This window comes from Euprymna scolopes, chromosome 2 (genome assembly GCF_053919585.1).
Source record: "Euprymna scolopes isolate OS-2025 chromosome 2, ASM5391958v1, whole genome shotgun sequence".
NCBI lineage: Eukaryota > Metazoa > Mollusca > Cephalopoda > Sepiida > Sepiolidae > Euprymna > Euprymna scolopes.
The window spans coordinates 49,932,486-49,949,131 of NC_136483.1; the positions used below are offsets into that span (position 1 = coordinate 49,932,486).

Below are 16,646 nucleotides of genomic sequence, written 5' to 3' on the forward strand. Positions count from 1 at the left end.
GTGGTTATTACGTTATAAATAGTTTCTATGGATACTTTAATTCTTGAAATTCCCTTTATTGTGATGAGTGCATTCAGATATTTACACAATTAATTGTTTTCATGAAAGAAGAAAATTTGGAGAAGGGAAAGATAAACGGTAAAGCTCCTGACATAAATACATGCAAGGTTTTGAAAATATTTAACTTCGTGCTTACTGAGCAAAATAATATCATGTTCATTATAAATTTTGTTTTTTAACCTCTGTACACCTCTCTCTCTCTCTATATATATATATATATATATATATATATATATATATATATATATATATATATATATATACGTACATATGCACACACATGTGTACACATATATGCAAGCATATATACACGTATATAAACATTAATATTATTTATTTGTAGTCATCCAACTTATTTGTACAAATAAGTTTACATTTTTTATTAATCAATACTCTCACACATGATGATTGCAACGTCTTTCAGACAAATGCACCTCAGACACTTAAACTTATGACTTTTTTAGTCCTACCGGTGAATTCACTCGCTCAAGCAGGTATGACACTGAAGATGGTCATTGAGATTAATTATTATATGCTTCCAGCATTTCAATCTTCCATGCGTCACAACTTTTCCATCGCCACAGGACCACTTTTATAGACAAATGCATGAGGGAGTATTTATACAAGCTTTGTATGACAGCTAAGTCTCTCTCTCGGTTCAAAATGTTGAGATCCAGCAACAAGCAAGAGCAAGATAGCCAGCAACAAGTTAAACTGCAGACCAGCTTAATGCGGGTACTGGTCTCCCGCTTTATGTTTTTTTTAAATCAGAGATTTGCTTCTCCTAGAAAGGCTGCCTTCACCACGACTTATGGGAGCCCTCTCCACCCCAGCACACACATATATACACACAAACAGACATGGTGCTAGCTGGCCGTTGAACCCGAAAAAGGTTCATTCGCCCTTTGAAAGGTCTTGTTTTTAGTCCTTCAGGGAGATTAGCAAGATTATCAATACCAGAGCGAGAAAAAACTCCATTTTATAAATATACAGATAATCTTTCCAAATGATCAGTATTGCATCCAACCAAATAAAAACTTTATTTTTATTTTGTTGTAACGCTTTTTTGTGCTACCTTCTCGGATTTTTACCTTTATCTTTTGGAGCATATAACAATATAATTTATAACAGAAAAAAGGGAAAGGCGCTTGCAACCTAACTAGATCGATTTTTTTTTTTTTTCAGATTAAACCTAAACGTAATTTAGGATTAGTTTACAGTTAGGATTAAGAATAACATTCCGCTTTAAATTCTGCAGAAGTAACCTTTTTCCATTATAATTTTTACTATATGTAGATACATGTGCTACTAATAAAAAAATAAATAATAATTTCAGCTAAATTAAAATGATAATAAAATAACTACACACTATTCCGTGGAAAAATCGGAGGTTCCCGCCTTTGTATTTTGTTTAAAACTATTTCTGGAAGCTTCAAATGATTATTCGTTCTTAATCAGAAAGTTTTAGATTAAGAGTGTTACAACCGTCTGTTTGAAAAAAGATAGTATTAGCTAATACTATTTCAAATAACTTCATGGTTACCAACGATTAAAACTGAATTGTATGTTTCCCAAATTTTATCAAGTAAATTGACTTTTTATTTTTATTATTGGAATCCTTTTGAGATGAGTAATTTATTTGTTTATTTATTTATTTATTTATTTGCGGACTCTTTTTTTCATCTTTTAGTTGTTGTTTCCCAACGTTTTGGCCAACTATCCCTCTAGCCTTTGTCAGGTGGCAAACGACGGGATGGGAATGCTGAATTTCTTAACTGTATCCTTAGGAATTACTGCCTTCCATAGTTGTTGTCCTCTCACTACGTTTTGGCCAACTAATCCTCTGGCCAACTTTGGGTAGGATTGAAACCGCTATCTTCAGACAATGCTCACTTAGAACCGTACAGATTCAATGTACCTGTTTACTATGCCATGGGCCTCATGTCGCAGAGACATTAAATCTTACTTGGCCAAAACGTGTTGAGATGACAGCAACTATGGAAAGCAGTAATTACCGTCGATACAGTTAAGAGACAGCATTCCTATCCCATCGCGGTTCACCACCTGACCAAGGCTAGAAAGATAAACAAGAATTAGAAGAAGAGGATAATAGTCCCGAAATAAATGAACAAATTTACTTTTTATTCGATAGTTTCAAAACTTGCAATTTCATTGCAAATTTCGAACAGTCACAATGTAATTGATTTTTTCTACAATTAAAAGAATATGAAATGGCTAACTTATTTAGGAAGACACCGACATTATTATAATATTATAATAGATTTAGTCTTGTGATTGTAGTTTAATTTACTATTATTTATTTATATTTGAAAAAAGTAACTATATTCATAAAGGAATACTTAGAAATATTGATTTTATTTGCTTTAAAACTACAGTACATCTTTTTTCAGGGGCGGGTAACTCCTTTTTAAAACTATATCCCAGCAAGAACGGTTCTGAAATCTATTTACAATCAATATTTATTCTATTTTTGCACAATTTACCTAATTTACCAAAATTGCTTTTTTTTTTGTTACCCAAATCCCCAGAACCTTAATATTCTTGATGTATATCATATTTATTTCACTAGAATTACTACAGTATAGAACGCTTTCTCTTTCACAGAAACAGAATGGAAAACGAACAACCAACCGTTTCAGCATTGTCCAATACTGCTTTGTTAATATTTTTATTGCCTTTGTGCGCGGTCATCCAACGTTGACTGTCATGGCTCTTGTGGGCTGCGACGTTGTTTGGCTGTGGAATTTATTATATACAATCTCTCACATTCTGAAAATCCTATCATAAGTTGCTCGCTTGGTTAGCATCTTCCTTCCGAGTTAAAACTCCTACTTGTGAGATATCAGCTTGGGGTTATTAGCTGGTTGGATGACCGCGTCCCTTGTCGAAACGAAGTAGGTTCATTTCACAGTCGGATTTCGGCGAGGTTTGCTTGATCTGTGTTGGTTAATAGAAATTCTTGTGTGCGGGGCATTTACTCAGTTGTTAGAGTGCTTGCCTCGCATGCAAGAGGCTCGGGTTTCGAATCCTGAGTTCGGATGTGTCTAACTGATGAGCCCAAATGGGGTCGAAACTCGAGTCGTGGACTTTCGGTTCGTTGATTGTCATGGCTCTTGTGGGCTGCGACGTTGTTTGGCTGTGAAATTTATTATATATATATATATATATATATATATATATATATATATTGTTTAACATTCACAAATTGGATTAAAAAAACAATCTTTACCGGATTGTTATAATCAAATATTTGCTAGACATATTATCTAACCAAAGGAGAAACGAAGGAAATATGTTTACATGGAAATATTACAATATGCGTTGGATCTTTTTACCTTCCCACTATCAAGAACTTCCATCTCAGGATTTAGCATGCATTTTGGATATGAAGTTCAATATCCTTTTTTCTGCCTCGATATGAAATTTTCTTTATTCTATGTAGCTAAAATGATTTAAAACTTTAAAAACTTTTAATTTTCTATGTTTATTGTCTTTAGCAAATGAGCTGCAAACCATTAATAACATTTGCTAATATTTTTCCTCTGAGGAGACGAGTAAACATCGAAAACTCATGGATTAAGGAAATAGATTTTTAAACTGTATTTTTTGTTTGCAAACAATAACAATTCTATATTTGAAAATTAACCTTTTCAAATCATAAAATTTAAATATCTAATATATATATATATATATATATATATATATATATATATATATATGCGTTTTATTTTTTATTACCGTATCTTTCTGTTAAGTTACATTATTATTTCGGCTATACGGCCGTTTTTTTGGCCGTCTGTAGCGTCCTCAGACTTTTACAGAAATGTTCGCTATTTTGGGATGAAAGAGTGGAAGAGTGAATGAGGTCAGAGGGGGTTTGTGAGGAGGGCGGAAGAGGAAGAGAACAAGGAGGGAAGGTGGGGGCATTTGGTATGTCGATAATGTTTTACTTTTGGAGTTTAAGGAACTTGTGGGGGAGGGTCTGGGAGGTTCATTTCTGGTGTGGCTGAGGGCATAGGGATACATGAGGGGAAGGGGAATATGTGGAGGTGGGAGGAGGGGAGGTTACTTTACTTTCTACAGTTTTTATTAATTACCATCTCCACTAAATATATATATATATATATATATATATATATATATATATATAATGTGCGTGTGTGTGTGCATGTGCGAGTGTGTGTGTGCGTGTGTGTTTTGAAATAAACAAATTTATGACATTCATTTATATCTATTGCAAGAATTCACCATCAATCAGATGGACGATGGTTTCTGAGACGAAATTGACCTTTATTGACAGCAAGTCACTTCATCAGCAAACATTGTAGATAGCAAAAAGTGCAAACTCGAGCCAAAACATGAAAGATTCAATATTATTTATCATAAAAGCAATTACGTGGATGTGCCAAGTCTTCCATATCCAAGATAAGTTTTTGGTTTTCATTTTCCAGTTTGTCTGCACCATTTTTCTGCATGTTTAAAGTACAGTAAGTTGCAGAGTTCCCAGTGTACAGTTTTCTTCACAGTCGTGTCTGTTCTTGTATTCTTTTGGAGCAAGTTTGCTGCATTTACTTATGTAATTTACCGTTTCGTCTCTTTGTCCACAAAATCTACATGTAATATTTACACGAACTTTATCTATTTTAGCTTTAATGTACTTAGTTCTTATTGCATTGTTCTGGACAGCTGTAAGTAGTGATTTTGGTTCTCTGTCTAGATTTTCCATTTCTCTGTCCAAATATCATTTACTTAACTTTGCTCGGGTATTTTCATTCTAATGAATCGACCATGTAGCTGTTTTTCTTTCCACTTTTATTATCTTGTTTTTTTATTTCCGGTTTTAATCCTTTTTGTATTTTTTAACCAATGTCTCTTGCTTTGGTGATCAGTTATTCTGTGTTCTGATTTATGAACTCTTCTAAATCATTTTTGTTTTTCACACAGTCTTTTGCACTTAGCAGTCGTCTTCATTCTTCGTTTCTTTTCACATAGAGTTGGTCAGTATCATCTTTTGAGTGTAGTGCATTATCATTACTTTCCTAGTATCCCGGTCCAGATGTCTCAGTTCTTTCTATGAATGGTCCAGAGTATCCTATTAGTCATACTGCCCAGGTGTTTATTCCTTTAACTAGATGTTTACTATATAGTTTACTTTCCAAGTTTTTTCTTGTTCTTTTCATGTATTCTTTTCCAATCTTCTCTTTCATTTCTGTAGATTTGATATTGTCTGCTTCCAACATTCCCAAATATTTGCAAGTATCGTGTTCGCCAAGCGCCCTCATCTCCCCTTCGTGTAGTAGTTCCATGCCCTCCGATGTCTTTAGTTTTCCCTTTTACATCTCTAGCAATGCACCCTTTTCTTTTCCGAATACCATTTGAATGGCATTGCTGAAGATTCTGGTCGTGTTTATTATTTTTATCAGTTCTATTTTTGCTTTTAGTAAATAGATTCAGCTCGTCCATATATATGAGGTTTATTCTTTGTACTCTGTCTGTAAACTTTTATCCGGAATCACATGTCCTTAGTATGTAGCTGAGTGAAATCATGGACATAGTGACCAATAGTGATGATGGAAAATCTCTTTGGAAGAGGCCTCTCTATATTCTTATTTGAGTCAAAGGTTGTCCTGCAGCTATCAGTTCCAGTTTCCATGTTCCGATTGCATAATTTTAATACTGCTGTCAAATACTTTGTACCTTCTTATAAATTCAATTATCCATGATTGAAGGATTCCATTAAAGGCTTTTTTTGTAGGTAATCCATGTCATGTCTTTTTTTCTACTTTTTAACTCCTCTATTATTATTATTATTATTATTATTATTATTATTATTATTTCAGTTATCATATTTTGTATTTGGCTGTTGTTTATGCTGAGTTTATACTGATAGTAAAGCATTTTCTATTCTCAGACCTCCAGTATTTTCCGCAACATTTTGACGGTTCTCAACAAGGTTGTCATCTGAATATACGGCATAATCACGTTGACACACCGGTTCTCATCAGATCACCAAAGTTAAGCAACGTTGAGCCTGGCTAGTACCAGATGGGTGACCATTTGGGAATTCCAGATGCTGTACATGCTTTCCGCTTATCTCAGCATTGTTTCCAGTCGTTCTGAACCTCCACTTGCCTTTGGTATTCAACAATCTTGACTCAGGAGAGGTGTGGTTGGAGATTGCGCAACTCTTGCCACAAAAATTCCATGCGCAGACACCCTTACAGTGGGTATCCATAGTCTGTCAAGACTGAGGGAAGCCTTTGTCTTCTGAAGCACTCTCACATTGCAATGGATCCCAATTTTCTCAACCTACCTGTCAAATCATTTTATCACACTCCCTAGGGCTCCCATCACAACAGGTACAACTTCTACTTTCTTCAATTTCCATAATCTTTTTATCTGGTTTTCAAGTCTTGGTACTTTTCAACCTACTCCTTTTTTTTTTCTTCACATTCACATAAGCTGATACTGGTATATCAATGATTATTCGCTTGTGTTCCTTGTTATTTTCTAATAAGGTAAAATCTGGTCTCCTTGCTTGAATCAAATTATCACATTGGACATTCATTCAATTATTATTATTGCTCATTAGGAGTTGTCACACTGGCCATTATAAAAGCTTTCTCTTTTAAAACAATCTGTGATGTTCCCTGGAGTCTAAATGACAACAGGTTTCCACTAATTTCCAGTACTCCATCTCTTTTAATAACCTTTGCAAATGAATTTGTGTTATTGCAACAGTTGTTTCCCATTGATTTCTCGTTGGCAGAGATCATTGGTCTGTACTGGAATTTGGGTGTCAATAAGCCTCCTCAAGATCCCATTCCTCTTTGCACTCATTCAGTGGAGGTCTGGTTAGTGCTTTCTCTTCTCGGTCATTTCATCCTCATTTACTCTCCACGACTATTTGGCGCAATGCAAGTTGATGCCAACATATTTTTATTATTATTACTAGCGGGGGTACCCGGCGTTGCCTGAGTGTTTGTTTCCGGGACGGGGGGGGAGTTTTAAAAAATGTTATGGTAGGTAAGTAGGAAGGATCAAACCCGGAGTCATGAGTAAAAGTAGGAAAATAAAGTGTGAAAAAAAACAAAAAAAACAACATCTGCAACGTTAACAGTTCGGCCACCAAGAAAAGTCCATTCCAGTTGTTTAGGAAAAAAAAAAAAAAAAAAACCACTACGGTAGGTCGGCGCGAACGTGAAAATATAATGTGAATTGTCCAGCACGCTAACCACTACGCCACAGAGCACTGCAGCTTAGTTTAGTGATTTTAAATAACTTCACATGAAAGAACTACGAAGCCAAACCGGTGTTCTCTTCTCAACTGTTCCTTGTGAACGATCCCCAAACGGTGTTAAGTGGTGGCAGGGGGAGGAGGAATTTATTAGAGAGAAAATATTTTACCACTTCCATTGATCTTAACCGATTTTGGCCGTGACTTCTCAGCAGAAAAAGTATAGAAATCTAAGATTATCGAGGAATTTGAGAAATAATAAGCCTATAACACACCTCAGATATTGTTCTGCCGTTTGTGCATATTATATTTGCATGAAATATCTTGATTTTTAATCCTATTAAGGTCAAAATCCAACGTGAAAAAATGAGTTCATTTTATTTATATAGAGAAGAGAAGAGAAGAGGAGAAGAGAAGAGAAGATTACTTTTGTTGTTGTTGTTGTTATAATTATTATTTAAATTTAATAATTTGATTTTATGTTTCTACTTTTTAATTTCGTATTTTTAAAAAATGTTCCTTTAATTTTTGTACTCCTATTATGTTTATTTGTATGTGTGATTTTATGACATTTGGTGCTTAAAGAAAGATATGAATAGCGATATATCCTCCATCCCTTTTTCTCAAATTGCTATGTCCTTTATAATAATACTGAAATCTTGATGTTTTGATTCGTGTTTGAACTTTGGTGTTTATACTGATGTGTTCATAGAGAGACTCGATATCAATATTGATCTATTTTTCCCAAATAAGAATCGTACACCTAACTGTTGTTGAATTTTTGCAACGGATATAAATGAACATGTGATGAATTTTTTTATCAGAATTATGATATACTTTCAGGACCTGTGGAAATTCCACAACAGACTCTTTCATATGTGATATATTGATGGTAGCATTCTGTGGATGGTCAGCGTAAATGATATTATTGTAGCTCTTTTGATAAAACTGCAAAAGTATTTATTAAGCTAGCATGAATGCCTGGCGAAACCCAGTCGTAAAATACGCTTAAATATGATATTTTAATTTATGCTAATTTCGTATATATTATTTTCGTGTCAATTTTCTATCGATTATTATATATTATAAAGTTGTGATTTCAAAAATAAAAAATATATATCCATATGACATTAGTGCATTAGCTTGAATCGAAACCGGAACAAAAACTTATGAAAAAATATGAAAAACTTATGAAAAAATATAAAATAATATAAAATATTCAAGGAAGGAACGCAGTCTTTGAGGGATGATGAGAGGTATGGGAGGAGTAAGGAAGTCAGAGTTGATTTAAAGCTCAAAAAAAAAAATAAAAAAAATAATGACATATCTCCTTACAAGTAATCCCTGATCAAATATTCCAAATCACATCGTATTTAAAGCTCAAATAAAAAAATAATGACATATCTCCTTACAAGTAATCCCTGACCAAATATTCAAAATCACACCGTATTTAAAGCTCAAATAAAAAAATAATGACATATCTCCTTTCAAATAATCCCTGACCAAATATTCCAAATCACATCGTATTAAAAGCTCAAATAAAATAATAATGACATATCTCCTTACAAGTAATCCTGACCAAATATTCCAAATCACATCGTATTTAAAGCTCAAATAAAAAAATAATGACATATCTCCTTACAAGTAATCCCTGACCAAATATTCCAAATCACATCGTATTAAAAGCTCAAATAAAAAAATAATGACATATCTCCTTACAAGTAATCCCTGACCAAATATTCCAAATCACATCGTATTAAAAGCTCAAATAAAAAAATAATGACATATCTCTTTTCAAGTAATCCCTGACCAAATATTCAAAATCACATCATATTTAAAGCTCAAATAAAAAATAATGACATATCTCCTTACAAGTAATCCTGACCAAATATTCCAAATCACATCGTATTTAAAGCTCAAATAAAAAAATAATGACATATCTCCTTACAAGTAATCCCTGACCAAATATTCCAAATCACATCGTATTTAAAGCTCAAATAAAAAAATAATGACATATCTCCTTACAAGTAATCCCTGACCAAATATTCAAAATCACATCGTATTTAAAGCTCAAATAAAAAATAATGACATATCTCCTTACAAGTAATCCTGACCAAATATTCCAAATCACATCGTATTTAAAGCTCAAATAAAAAAATAATGACATATCTCCTTACAAGTAATCCCTGACCAAATATTCCAAATCACATCGTATTAAAAGCTCAAATAAAAAAATAATGACATATCTCCTTACAAGTAATCCCTGACCAAATATTCCAAATCACATCATATTTAAAGCTCAAATAAAAAAATAATGACATATCTCCTTACAAGTAATCCCTGACCAAATATTCCAAATCACATCGTATTAAAAGCTCAAATAAAAAAATAATGACATATCTCCTTACAAGTAATCCCTGACCAAATATTCCAAATCACATCGTATTAAAAGCTCAAATAAAAAAATAATGACATATCTCCTTACAAGTAATCCCTGACCAAATATTCAAAATCACACCGTATTTAAAGCTCAAATAAAAAAATAATGACATATCTCCTTACAAGTAATCCCTGACCAAATATTCCAAATCACATCGTATTTAAAGCTCAAATAAAAAAATAATGACATATCTCCTTTCAAATAATCCCTGACCAAATATTCCAAATCACATCGTATTAAAAGCTCAAATAAAATAATAATGACATATCTCCTTACAAGTAATCCTGACCAAATATTCCAAATCACATCGTATTTAAAGCTCAAATAAAAAAATAATGACATATCTCCTTACAAGTAATCCCTGACCAAATATTCCAAATCACATCGTATTAAAAGCTCAAATAAAAAAATAATGACATATCTCCTTACAAGTAATCCCTGACCAAATATTCCAAATCACATCGTATCAAAAGCTCAAATAAAAAAATAATGACATATCTCTTTTCAAGTAATCCCTGACCAAATATTCAAAATCACATCATATTTAAAGCTCAAATAAAAAATAATGACATATCTCCTTACAAGTAATCCTGACCAAATATTCCAAATCACATCGTATTTAAAGCTCAAATAAAAAAATAATGACATATCTCCTTACAAGTAATCCCTGACCAAATATTCCAAATCACATCGTATTTAAAGCTCAAATAAAAAAATAATGACATATCTCCTTACAAGTAATCCCTGACCAAATATTCAAAATCACATCGTATTTAAAGCTCAAATAAAAAATAATGACATATCTCCTTACAAGTAATCCTGACCAAATATTCCAAATCACATCGTATTTAAAGCTCAAATAAAAAAATAATGACATTTCTCCTTACAAGTAATCCCTGACCAAATATTCCAAATCACATCGTATTTAAAGCTCAAATAAAAAATAATGACATATCTCCTTACAAGTAATCCTGACCAAATATTCCAAATCACATCGTATTTAAAGCTCAAATAAAAAAATAATGACATATCTCCTTACAAGTAATCCCTGACCAAATATTCCAAATCACATCGTATTTAAAGCTCAAATAAAAAAATAATGACATATCTCCTTACAAGTAATCCCTGACCAAATATTCCAAATCACATCGTATTTAAAGCTCAAATAAAAAAATAATGACATATCTCCTTACAAGTAATCCCTGACCAAATATTCAAAATCACATCGTATTTAAAGCTCAAATAAAAAAATAATGACATATCTCCTTACAAGTAATCTCTGACCAAATATTCAAAATCACATCGTATTTAAAGCTCAAATAAAAAAATAATGACATATCTCTTTACAAGTAATCCCTGACCAAATATTCCAAATCACATCGTATTTAAAGCTCAAATAAAAAAATAATGACATATCTCCTTACAAGTAATCCCTGATCAAATATTCCAAATCACATCGTATTTAAAGCTCAAATAAAAAAAATAATGACATATCTCCTTACAAGTAATCCCTGACCAAATATTCCAAATCACATCGTATTTAAAGCTCAAATAAAAAAATAATGACATATCTCCTTACAAGTAATCCCTGACTAAAATTCAAAATCAATTATTCATGAAAAACTGAAGATGCGGAAAATTTGCACAAAGTTCGTCCCAACAGTACTTCATCCTTGTCATATTTGACCAAGATGGGCATCAAGACAGTACCTCACCGGAACTTGCTCAAGGGAAACCTTAGAAGCTGTCGTTATAAGACAATTGAGGAGATGAAAGAGGCTGTGACGAGGGTCATTGATATACTCACACAGGAGGACTTCCATGGGGTCTTGCAGAAGTTGTTGGAATAGTACAAGTGCATTGCAGCCGGAGGAGATTATTTTGAATCGGGCTAGAGTTTGATGTGTGTACTATCAATAAAAGTGCCTACGCGAAAAAAAGTCTGGAAACTTATTGAAGACACCTCATAAAGGATAAGACAGGCATTTTCTACCTGATGAGATCTTAGTAATTAATAACTATAAATCAAAACATTGTCATGCCAGTGTAGTGAAAACTGCACATGTTTTTATGAATAACATTAATATGTATTCGTGTGTGTTTGTGTGGGGGCAGATATATATTGATATATGTGTGTATATAGCTGATGAGTCTTTTAATTAATATTTCGGCTAGTTTGGAATCGGCCTTTTGTACTTGTAAATGTATTTTCCTTTGAAGAATAATTGTAAGTTTCCCTTTTCCCGCCTAAAACCATTTTCGCTTTCAACCAATAATAAAATAATAGAAATGGCGCAAAATATCAATAAATTATTCAATACAAATTTTCTGAGTCACTTATTCATTCATTGAATGCTGTTTCTTCTGGTAGGGAATGTGCAGCAATTCTTTTCTTAAATTAAAATCATCTGAATTCCATTCACAACTTCGAGCAATATGCTTAAAGGAGAGGCAAGAACTTTTTCTATAATTTTACAAATTTGGTAATTGTTAGTGAGTTAATTATTGTGATGGTGTGGTTTTGATCGACCCTATTTGGGGAGTAGATGAATAAAGTTACAACGAGTGTTATAGCGGTCATGGCAGCAAATTATTTTCCACATGTGTCAGTATATATACCAATTGAAACTCCAACCTTGAGAATCAGCCCGGCAGACATTGGGCCATTATAGTAGCCTTTTATCTCTCAGGCTGAGGTATTGCATTGAGTAGTCCTAGGAGGTGTACTCTCCCACGACGTCCGTTCTTTTTTAGGAGAAATGGCTTCATTCCTCTCATCTTTCGACCTTGTGCCACGACTTCCTGTTGTGGAAATAAGTAGCGTTATGGCGGAAATCATTGGTGGCAATCATAGCCAGAATATTGGACGCAAACATTCTGCCACATACTATTCTGTAATTTTGCAAATACAATAGAAAATATACAACCGTGTTATCTAAATTATTATCGGTTCTTCAAGGTCCCAATACTAGCAACGAGGATTGGAAAACTACATCCCATAACACTGGTGATAAGGTGCTTGGACTTATTTGGACCAACATATTTTTTATTCGAACTTATGTCGCCCTATTCTGACAACAAGGAATTAGAATTCTCTAAACACACGAAATTAACACGAACTTATGTTACATACTCTGGCAATGGAGACATGGATAATTGTCTATAAATGGAATGTTGGATGTTTAATTAACAAAAAGGACTGATCCGTCTGCCTGCTTCCTCCGGACTACAACTTGGATGTCTTCAAGTCCAATGTTAACAAATTCCTAATGAACCGCCCCCTTAATTAAACACTTCATCAAATCTCCACACTAACGTAATGTACTTGCAATAACCCTTATCCCTGAGTGGCTTCCGGGCCTTGATAAGTGGTGATCACTGTGTAAAAAAAAAAGACTTTGGTATTATGCATGAGTATATGTTGAGAATAGAAAGATGAATTGACAGTAAAGTGAATTTTTACAAGTAGTGTGGGTATATTCGACGATAAAAACAAAACAAAAACTTTCACGTGGCAAAAGAATTGAAGAAAAATGTATCGTTTTCTGAATAGGGCGGAATAATTCTTAGATGAAGGTTTAGAAATTCAAGTCGTTTCAACAGTGAAGGCAAAAGCAAAAAATAGAAACAAAAACAAATGTGTGTCGATTTTCTTTCTGTTAATCAAAAACACATAAATAAATTGCACTTGCTTATTTTTTCTTACTACAGAAGGGTAACGAACTTATCTCGATTTGTTATTTATTAAACAAATGAAAAATAATTCGCTTTCTTCTACGTATTTTGGTTGCGGAGAGTTTCATTGATACAACGTTTGTCTTTATAAGACGGAAAATTGCTTTAAATGTTATTGTGTGACATGCAAATATATGCACTGCAGAGGAAAGAAATATGAGTTTAAAAGGTCTTATTAGAATCGCTAAACGGGACAAAGTGAAAAGTATCAGGGAGTTTGTTTAAATAAAAATATTGAATAAAAATATCTAAATACAACTTGACTCAGGCTCCGATTTGTTAATTATATAAACTACATAATTTTTGCACCAAACTAATAACTAAAGTCAAACTACAAGAGAAAACATATTTGTATTAAAAAAATTGAGTAACTTTCTGTGCAGAGATTGGATGGAAATTTCTTTCTAATGGAATATGCATATATAATCTTTCTGTAAAAATATAAAAACCTTAAATGCTGCAAGTATCTTCATATCCACCAGCAAACATTCACGTCTGTGGAGACTTCAATGTTCACAATATGGAATGGTTAACCGACTTAAGCAAGACCGATGACGAGTGGAGGTTCTGTAACGATTTTTCCATTGCTTATGATCTCACTCAGATTGTTCACGAACCCATCTGTGTACCCGACACTGACGGCCATTATGCAAGCCTCCTAGATCTTTTTCTCACAACTTGCCTTGAGTTATGTTCATCTTCCGTTCTGTCTCCACTGGGATCTTCTGACCACTCTGTTGTATCAGTTAAGATAAGAACGAAATGTAATAGGTCCTCAGATGTACCTCTCCACTGTACAGTATATCGACACTATATGGCTGACTGGGATAGCTTCTGTACATTTATATCAGATCTACCTCTGCGTTCCATGCAAGTCTCTACATATATAAAAGCCAGGTACGGCCAATGATGGAGTACTGTTGCCACATCTGTGCTGGAGCTGTGCTAGAAGCAGCTTATCCTGCCTTGACAGAGTTCAGAATAGACTTCGTAGATTAGTGGGGATGCCCTTTTCTCTTCCCTGCAACCTCTTTCCCTCAGAAGAGACGTTGACAGCCTGTCTCTGCTTTATTGTTATTTTCATGGCAGGTGCTCGTCTGAGCTTCAATCTATGGTCCCCCCTCCAAACTTTCACGAAAAACCCTCGTCTAGCCAGAACAAGTACCAATAGTTTACCACACTCTTTATCTGTGCCTAAACCTAAATGTAGATTCCATGAACAAAGCTTCTTTCTTAGAACTGCACGCCTGTGGAACTCTCTTCTGTTGGCCTGCTTTCCAGCTGACTACAATCTGATTGCCTTCAAGACCAATGTAAACAAGTTCTTGATGAACCATTCCCGAATGTAACCCAACTTATAAAAATTCCACCACTTATGTTTACTACGCTATACTCACATTGCCTAATGTATACCCATTAACCCTTATCCTCAAGTGGCCTCCTGACCTTGATAAGGGGTGAGTCCTGTGTAAAAAAAGTAAAAAATTCGTTAAAGAATTAAAAGAGAATTATCCAGATGAAGAAAAAAAAATGTTCAGAAGTTTTTCTAATAGACTAGAATGGAAAATAACTGACAAAGAAATGTATATATTTAACCAGTTTCTAAGCCTAAAAATATTCTATTCGCTTCATTAGATAAGATTGACAAGAAAGCGAATAAATTAGGCACCGCCAAAAATGGCCGCAAAATCAAGTTGTTGTTGTTTTTTAAAACTAAATTACATTTATTAAAATCCATTATTTCTGAGTAACTTTTTTTTTCCAGAAAGATAAAACCCTGAATTTTATCATATAGAAAACAGAATAATGTAAAACTTTTTCTACTATTTTTAATTAAATTTTAAATGTTAAATTTTTCCAAAAAGTTAATTAACATTTTTTGTCTTGCACAAAAAACGTACTTAAATATTTAAAAAAAAAAGGTTTTGGAAATAATTAATTTATTTATTTATTGTCTAACTAAGATTTAGGATGATTTTCTAAGAGAATATGCAAAAATATTATAATATAAGTACCTGAATTTCAAATAATTCCACTTATTCATATAGGTAACCAGATATTTCGCGTCCATGTAGAGTCTAGATAGACTCTGTTTACGTTTGCGTTTGATAAGGAGAAAACTATGGAAGACCAAAAAGGCCAAAAAAACTTATTTTTCAGTGACGCTGGCCAGTACCAGATGGGTGACCATTTGTATGAGTTTGGTTTTTAATGTGTATGTGTATGGGGGCCAGGCTCCCCAAAATGGGGGGGGGCAATTTAAAGCAGAAAAAAAAAATTATTTCAGGGCGTTTGGTCCACCGTAGTCGAAAGGCGGCAAACGTTTTCAAACGGGATCGAAAAAAATGATGCTATTTTTAACACAAAGGGCACAATATTTATCTAATTTTTTTTTTGTATCGATTATTCAAAGCATGCTCTGTTTAATAATGGCCATGCATTATTCGGCTCGCTAAAAAAAAAATTGTTAATTTATTTATCAAAAATTTTAAAATGGCTTTTTTCGTATAAATATTAAAAATTTTTTTGTTTGTTTTTCTTAACTTAAATTAATTATTTTACTTAACATATTCACGGAATTTCACACTTCAAAACTCAAAAGCGGGATAATTAAACACAATCGAAGTTCTGATATTCAGACGTCAAAATAATGTATGCAAACAAGTTTTTTTTTTTTAATCTATAATTCTGTCTCTTACAACAACACAATATGTGTTGTTCAGTTTCAGATGATTATTTTAAGCATATTTGTTCCCACTTCAAAACAAGGGGGAGTTTTGTAAGCAAAAATATATATATATATATATAAATATCGTTTATGAAAAATAAAGTTCATTCTTCTCCTAATAATCGCTGAAAATTTCGTATTGATCGGATAATTATCTGATTTTTGGTAGATTTTTAAAAGACGGTCCGTCAAAAAGTACTGACCTGCCCCCCCCCCCCAGTTTTGGCGGTGCCTAGAATAAATAAATAACAATAAAGCGAAAATAGAATAGAACAAGTGGAATTCACTTACACTCTATGAAAAGAAATTATAATTCTATGGACAAACATATTAGAAGATTAGAGACAGTGTAAGTACGCTAAAAATATACCAGCTCTGTTAAATTTATCGACTCGACTACGTTCCTTTGATTTTGTGAATTGTTA

The 16,646-nt window shown here is 33.1% G+C and overlaps 1 pseudogene; it reads left to right on the forward strand.

The window, feature by feature from the left end:
- The first annotated feature begins 6,046 nt into the window (after positions 1-6,046).
- On the forward strand, positions 6,047-6,163 carry LOC145242169 (5S ribosomal RNA; annotated as a pseudogene).
- The last annotated feature ends 10,483 nt before the right edge of the window (positions 6,164-16,646 follow it).